The sequence below is a fragment of the Squalius cephalus genome, assembly GCF_949319135.1.
Source record: "Squalius cephalus genome assembly, chromosome: 24".
Classification (NCBI taxonomy): Eukaryota; Metazoa; Chordata; class Actinopteri; order Cypriniformes; family Leuciscidae; genus Squalius; species Squalius cephalus.
The window spans coordinates 192,501-200,000 of NC_137145.1; positions in this window are offsets into that span (position 1 = coordinate 192,501).

A 7,500-nucleotide genomic window follows, 5' to 3' on the forward strand; every position below is an offset into this window, starting at 1 on the left:
CATGTTACCATGCGGAAAACCATACTTGAGTAAAAGTACAGATACCTTACAGTAAAAATTACTCCATTACAAGTGCAAGTCATCAATTCCAATACGACTTGAGTAAAAGTCCGAGTATCTGATTTGAACAGTACTAGCCCTCTCAACACCGGAGAGACATGCAAGTGGAAATAAGAAACAACTGATTTGTAATATAAGAAATCATCATTTCTAAAATCAAAATTTATTATTATAGAAAGGTCAACACAACAGCCTCTTAAACGTCTACAAGTCTCAGTTAAGCTCAAGTGTACAAGAATGCCATAAGTAAACCAATATCCTTCAAAAAGATATCATCAATATAGTGGATGAATGAAATAATGTAAAATGAAATAGTCAAAGTCTACTTGCACTGGGTGTGCTGGTTTGGGCCTCATCGTGACCTCATCATGACCTCATCACGACCTCATCACTCAAACACCTGCGATTGAGCAACTGCTAATGCGCTCGCGTTCACGTAAAGCAGCGAGTTGAGCAGTTTGGGTGAGAAAAGGGAAAACACAGATATAGTTCCTTCAAAGCCCTCAGACGGAAGAGTCACAAACACTCTCTCTCTCTCTCTCTCTCTCACCCAGCCCTCCTGGCCAACATCCCGCTGCCCGTTTGGATGAGGACAGTGAGTTTTGTGGCTTTATAGAGTGTCTGGATTTCTACATGCTGTAGAGCAGAGGTTCATCCATCATCAGCTGTGACAGAGAGAAAGCGATAGCCCTGTAATATCACAGCCAAGCCTCTAACACTGAGCTCGCAAATATTCTACACGCCGTCAAATAAGAATAAAAAGTGCAAACGGCTCCAAATCGGTTCCAGCCCGGATTACAAATCACACGAGCAAAAACAAACGTGGTGGTCAAAGTGAATATCTAGAACAAATGCATCATTTAATCTGCTAATAACTGATAACTCATTGTGGGATTATTTAAAATATCTATCATATTTTTCATCACACAAATACGAAAAAATAATTATTACGAGCTCCAAACAAATGTGCACAAACTGCTTTCTACACAATTGATGCCCAATTTATTTTATTTCAGTTTTACAAGATCCCAGTGATCCCTAGAATCTTTGTGGTTTGCTCGAGAAACTCAAAGCTAAACATGTTATCAATAGGCCTATAACTTGGACATGGAATTATTTGAAAATATTTAAGTTCACAGTTTTCGCGTGACAGTGAAAAGAGACTCAATGCGAATCAAATGTTTTAATAAAGCGACCGGCTTAAACAACCTTTCCCCCGAATTTAGATAAAGGTTAAAATCCAAACTGATGTTGTTTAACGTTAATTACGCCTGTTTCCCTCTCTGCAGATTCGCTACTCCACGGGATGTGCGTGTGTCGGGTCCAAACACTCCCGAAAACAATTTTTCACAATTTTCACATTTATTTGTCGCCTATAGCGCTTTTCACAATACATAACGTTTCAAAGCAGCTTTACAGAAAATGCATGAGTCTACATTACAGTTTAGAGTGATCTGTTATGATGACTGTGTCCAAATTACTTATTTTAGAAATGTACATAGCCTATACAAACCACTCAGTTAAATAATGTTGTCACCATTATGCTCTGTAAGTTTCTGTTTTCAAGGACCTACAGTTTGTTTTCATTTGTCACGTGTCTTTGGTAACGGTCATTATTAGTTCATTTGTACCACCTGTGTTCTTTTAATTATCTCGTTTGTGTTTATTACTTAAGCTGTGCCTTGCCTTCATTCCCTGTCCGATCACCGTTACGTTTGGTTGTGTTTGCCATTGCCTGTCTGCCTGCCTGAAGCAGTGTTCTGAACTTGATCCGCCTGTCTTCATCTTCCTGCCTGAAACACGACTGTGACAGATGATCGGACCGCCCGAGATGGATGAATGGGCAAAGTTCATCGCCGTGGCCCAGGTGAGCCACGATTTTATCGAGTATACTAGGGAGTCTGTCCGGTTAGCTATAACCAGCTCCCTCAACGACAGGACCCTGAGGACCTTGTTCTGGATCAGGGCCACACTTCCATCGCCAACCCATCTACCTCCCAGACACCACCAGAATGGAGGGAGACCATCCTCCGGTGTCTGGAGAGCGTCGCATCTCGATCCGGAACACAGCCAGACCCAGAGCAACCACTGACAACCACTAGGGAGTCACTTGAGCCCCGCAGAGACGGAAGAGTTATCCGTGGTGGCGAGTGAGCCAGTGCCCGAGATAGGGAGGACAGCGCCCACCATCGTGAGGAGGAGGAACTCCCCGAAGAATCTGACTAGGGGTGTGAGCCAGTGACATCAGCGGCCGAGGGAATGAAGACCGAGGACTGGCTGATGGACTTCGACGGGGACTTGTTGATTCCCTTCCTATCCCACCCAGTATCTGAATTTTCTTTGGATTATATGAACTTTGATTTGTCTGTCTGTTTGGATTTACCGCTGTTTAAAGACAGCATGGAGAAATTAACCATGCCACTGACCTGAATTGGCTGTGTGTTCCTCACTGTGGCCTTCTCTAGTCTCCTGTCTACACCACCTCAGTACTCAGCCAGTCCTCCAGCCCAAATACTATCGGTGGTTTGCAGCCCTGCATCATCCCCGTGGAAGCCCCACCTTTACGTCGAGCTTCAGGTCACGAAAAACACCAGCAGTGTCTGCGAACATGAATTCTACGGCTCCGCCTCCAGCCTCTGATCCCTTCGCTACATCTTGGCCCGTCGACCCTTCGGCTCCGCCCACCTTCGGCTTCACCGGAGACCCTCGTCTTGCCGGCTTCCCTCTGGTCATTCGTACCACCACTTCTGCCATGGACTTGTGGGACATCTGTTGCACTCCTGCTCCACCTCTGCCCTCGGTCACTCCTGCCCCACCCCTGCCTTCGGTCACTCCTGCTCCACCCCAGCCCTCGGTCACTCCTGCTCCGCCCCAGCCTTCGGTTACTCCTGCTCCACCCGAGCCTTCAGTCACTCCTGCTCCACCCCAGCCCTCGGTCACTCCAGCTCCACCCCAGCCCTCGGTCACTCCTGCTCCGCACCCGCCCTCGGGCACTCCTGCTCCGCCTCTGTCCTCAATCAATCGTGCTCCGCCTCTGTCCTCGGGCACTCCTGCTCCGCCTCTGTCCTCGGGCACTCCTGCTCCACCTCTGTCCTCGGTCACTCCTGCTCCGCCTCCGCCCTCGGTCACTCCTGCTCCGCCTCCGCCCTCGGTCACTCCTGCTCCGCCTCTGCCCTCGGTCACTCCTGCTCCGCCCCAGCCCTCGGTCACTCCTGCTCCGCACCCGCCCTCGGGCACTCCTGCTCCGCCTCTGTCCTCAATCAATCGTGCTCCGCCTCTGTCCTCGGGCACTCCTGCTCCGCCTCTGTCCTCGGGCACTCCTGCTCCACCTCTGTCCTCGGTCACTCCTGCTCCGCCTCTGTCCTCGGTCACTCCTGCTCCGTCCCAGCCCTCGGTCACTCCTGCTCCGCGTCTGCCCTCGGTCACTCCTGCTCCACCCCAGCCCTCGGTCACTCCTGCTCCACCCCAGCCCTCGGTCACTCCTGCTCCACCCCAGCCCTCGGGCACTCCTGCTCTGCATCCGTCCTCGGTCACTCCTGCTCCGCCTCTGCCCTCGGTCACTCCTGCTCCGCCCCAGCCCTCGGTCACTCCTACTAAGCCTCTGCCCTCGGTCACTCCTGCTCCGGCTCTGCCCTCGGTCACTCCTGCTCCACCCCAGCCCTCGAGCACTCCTGCTCCACCCCAGCCCTCGGTCACTCCTGCTCCGCCTCCGTCCTCGGTCACTCCTGCTCCACCCCAGCCCTCGGTCACTCCTGCTCCACCCCAGCCCTCGGGCACTCCTGCTCTGCATCCGTCCTCGGTCACTCCTGCTCCGCCTCTGCCCTCGGTCACTCCTGCTCCGCCCCAGCCCTCGGTCACTCCTACTAAGCCTCTGCCCTCGGTCACTCCTGCTCCGGCTCTGCCCTCGGTCACTCCTGCTCCACCCCAGCCCTCGAGCACTCCTGCTCCACCCCAGCCCTCGGTCACTCCTGCTCCGCCCCAGCCCTCGGGCACTCCTGCTCCGCCTCCGTCCTCGGTCACTCTTGCTCCGCCTCTGCCCTCGGTCACTACTGCTCCGCCTCCGCCCTCGGTCACTCCTGCTCCGGCTCTGCCCTCGGTCACTCCTGCTCCGCCCCAGCCCTCGGTCACTCCTGCTAAGCCTCTGCCCTCGGTCACTCCTGCTCCGCCCCAGCCCTCGGTCACTCCTGCTCCACCCCAGCCCTCGGTCACTCCTGCTCCGCCTCTGCCCTCGGTCACTCCTACTCCGCCCCAGCCCTCAGTCACTCCTGGTCCGCCTCCGCCCTCGGTCACTCCTGCTCCGCCCCAGCCCTCGGGCACTCCTGCTCCGCCTCCGTCCTCGGTCACTCTTGCTCCGCCTCTGCCCTCGGTCACTACTGCTCCGCCTCCGCCCTCGGTCACTCCTGCTCCGGCTCTGCCCTCGGTCACTCCTGCTCCGCCCCAGCCCTCGGTCACTCCTGCTAAGCCTCTGCCCTCGGTCACTCCTGCTCCGCCCCAGCCCTCGGTCAATCCTGCTCCACCCCAGCCCTCGGTCACTCCTGCTCCGCCTCTGCCCTCGGTCACTCCTGCTAAGCCTCTGCCCTCGGTCACTCCTGCTCCGCCCCAGCCCTCGGTCACTCCTGCTCCACCCCAGCCCTCGGTCACTCCTGCTCCGCCCCAGCCTTCGGTCACTCCTGCTCCACCCCAGCCCTCGGTCACTCCAGCTCCACCCCAGCCCTCGGTCACTCCTGCTCCGCACCCGCCCTCGGGCACTCCTGCTCCACCCCAGCCCTCGGTCACTCCTGCTCCACCCCAGCCCTCGGTCACTCCTGCTCCGCCTCCGCCCTCGGTCACTCCTGCTCCGCCCCAGCCCTCGGTCACTCCTGCTCCGCCTCCGCCCTCGGTCACTCCTGCTCCGCCTCCGCCCTCGGTCACTCCTGCTCCGCCTCCGCCCTCGGTCACTCCTGCTCCGCCTCCGTCCTCGGTCACTCCTGCTCCGCCTCCATCCTCGGTCACTCCTGCTCCGCCTCTGCCCTCGGTCACTCCTGCTCCGCCTCCGCCCTCGGTCAATCCTGCTCCACCCCAGCCCTCGGTCACTCCTGCTCCGCCTCTGCCCTCGGTCACTCCTGCTCCACCCCAGCCCTCGGTCACTCCTGCTCCACCCCAGCCCTCGGGCACTACTGCTCCGCCCCAGCCCTCGGTCACTCCTACTAAGCCTCTGCCCTCGGTCACTCCTACTAAGCCTCTGCCCTCGGTCACTCCTGCTCCACCCCAGCCCTCGAGCACTCCTGCTCCACCCCAGCCCTCGGGCACTCCTGCTCCGCCTCCGTCCTCAGTCACTCCTGCTCCGCCTCCGCCCTCGGTCACTCCTGCTCCGCCTCCGCCCTCGGTCACTCCTGCTCCGCCTCCGCCCTCGGTCACTCCTGCTCCGCCTCCGCCCTCGGTCACTCCTGCTCCGCCTCCGCCCTCGGTCACTCCTGCTCCGCCTCCGCCCTCGGTCACTCCTGCTCCGCCTCCGTCCTCAGTCACTCCTGCTCCGCCCTCGGTCACTCCTGCTCCGCCTCCGCCCTCGGTCACTCCTGCTCCGCCTCTGCCCTCGGTCACTCCTGCTCCGCCCCAGCCCTCGGTCACTCCTGCTCCGCCTCCGCCCTCGGTCACTCCTGCTCCACCCCAGCCCTCGGGCACTCCTGCTCCGCCCCAGCCCTCGGGCACTCCTGCTCCGCCTCCGTCCTCGGTCACTCTTGCTCCGCCTCCGCCCTCGGTCACTCCTGCTCCGCCTCTGCCCTCGGTCACTCCTGCTCCGCCTCCGTCCTCGGTCACTCTTGCTCCGCCTCCGTCCTCGGTCACTCTTGCTCCGCCTCTGCCCTCGGTCACTCCTGCTCCGCCTCTGCCCTCGGTCACTCCTGCTCCGGCTCTGCCCTCGGTCACTCCTGCTAAGCCTCTGCCCTCAGTCACTCCTGCTCCGCCCCAGCCCTCGAGCACTCCTGCTCCGCCTCAGCCCTCGGTCACTCCTGCTCCGCCTCTGTCCTCGGTTTTCAATAGGAATGAACTGAGAACGCTTGCTTGTGCGGCCACGCATATTTTAGTTTCACTTTCAAATTAGTGCCAATTTGGGGGCGGATTGCTTGAATGGTGAGTTCATTAACCTATTATTCTTAAAGAAAAACACAACAAAACAGGCACTTTTACATTTCACTTTGCCACCAAATATTCCGCCATCATCATCAGCTCCTCGCTCTCGTGATAAATTAAATCTGACTTCTGCTGCTGATCTATGCTGCGACTCTTGTTCAGTGCACTATTTATTAAGCAGACAAGTTCAGTTTTTAATTGTAGTGTCTGTAACTGAACTAAATGATTAATTTTTTTTATTTGTATTTTTTTTATTGACAGTGCCGCGGTGGGCAAGTTGCTTCCGAACACTGTCAACACCGACTACCGTAGGAAGCCTACCGCTCACCACTCCTTCACCATCACTTCGCCCTCCACCTGTTCTTCTGCCACAGCGTCTTGCCACATAATGGGCAATATGTGACCATTATGTTCTGTTAGTTTCTGTTTTCAAGGACCTTCAGTTTGTTTTCATTTGTCACGTGTCTTTGGTAACTGTCATTATAAGTTCATTTGTACCACCTGTGTTCTGTTAATCATCTCGTTTGTGTTTATTACTTAAGCTGTGCCTTGCCTTCATTCCCTGTCCAATCACCGTTACGTTTGGTTGTGTTTGCCATCGCCTGTCTGCCTGCCTGAGGGAGTGTTCTGAACTTCATCTGTCTGTCTTCATCTTCCTGCCTGAAACACGACTGACAAATGTATTATTTTAAACAATGTATTAATTTAAGGCAGAAACAATGAGCTCATTTAAGTAAAAAATAATATTGTTAACAAATGATTAGGATACATGTAGCATTGGTGCATGTTGATTCAGAGTTTGCGTCATCTGAAGTCTTTACAGGAGTTGGCATCCCGAGTCTTCATCCCGAGATCAAACAGAGAAGCAAATGGAGAATAATTAGCGTAGCTGCTGTTCATAACATTAAGCAGATAATCATGTGTATTTGATCTATTATAACTGAAGGATAAGGTTATTAAATGAATGCTAGGCTAAAGAGATGCGTCTTTAATCTCGATTTAAACTGGGAGTCCCGGACATTATCAGGAAGGCTAATCCAGAGTTTAGGAGCCAAAAGTGAAAACGCTCTCCCTCCTTTAGTGGACTTTTTGATTTTGAAAGACAAGTTGCTGTCTAATATAACTCCCAGGTCTTTAATTGTAGATGATGAAGTAACAGTACATCCTTCTACATGCATGAGATTGGGTACAGGTTTTTGGTCCAATAAGTAATACCTCAGAGTCAGTATTGTCTGAATTTAATAGAAGAAAATTACAGGTCATCCAATATTTTATATCTTTTATACACTCTGTCAACTTAGATAATTTAGAGATTTCATCTGGTCATGATTA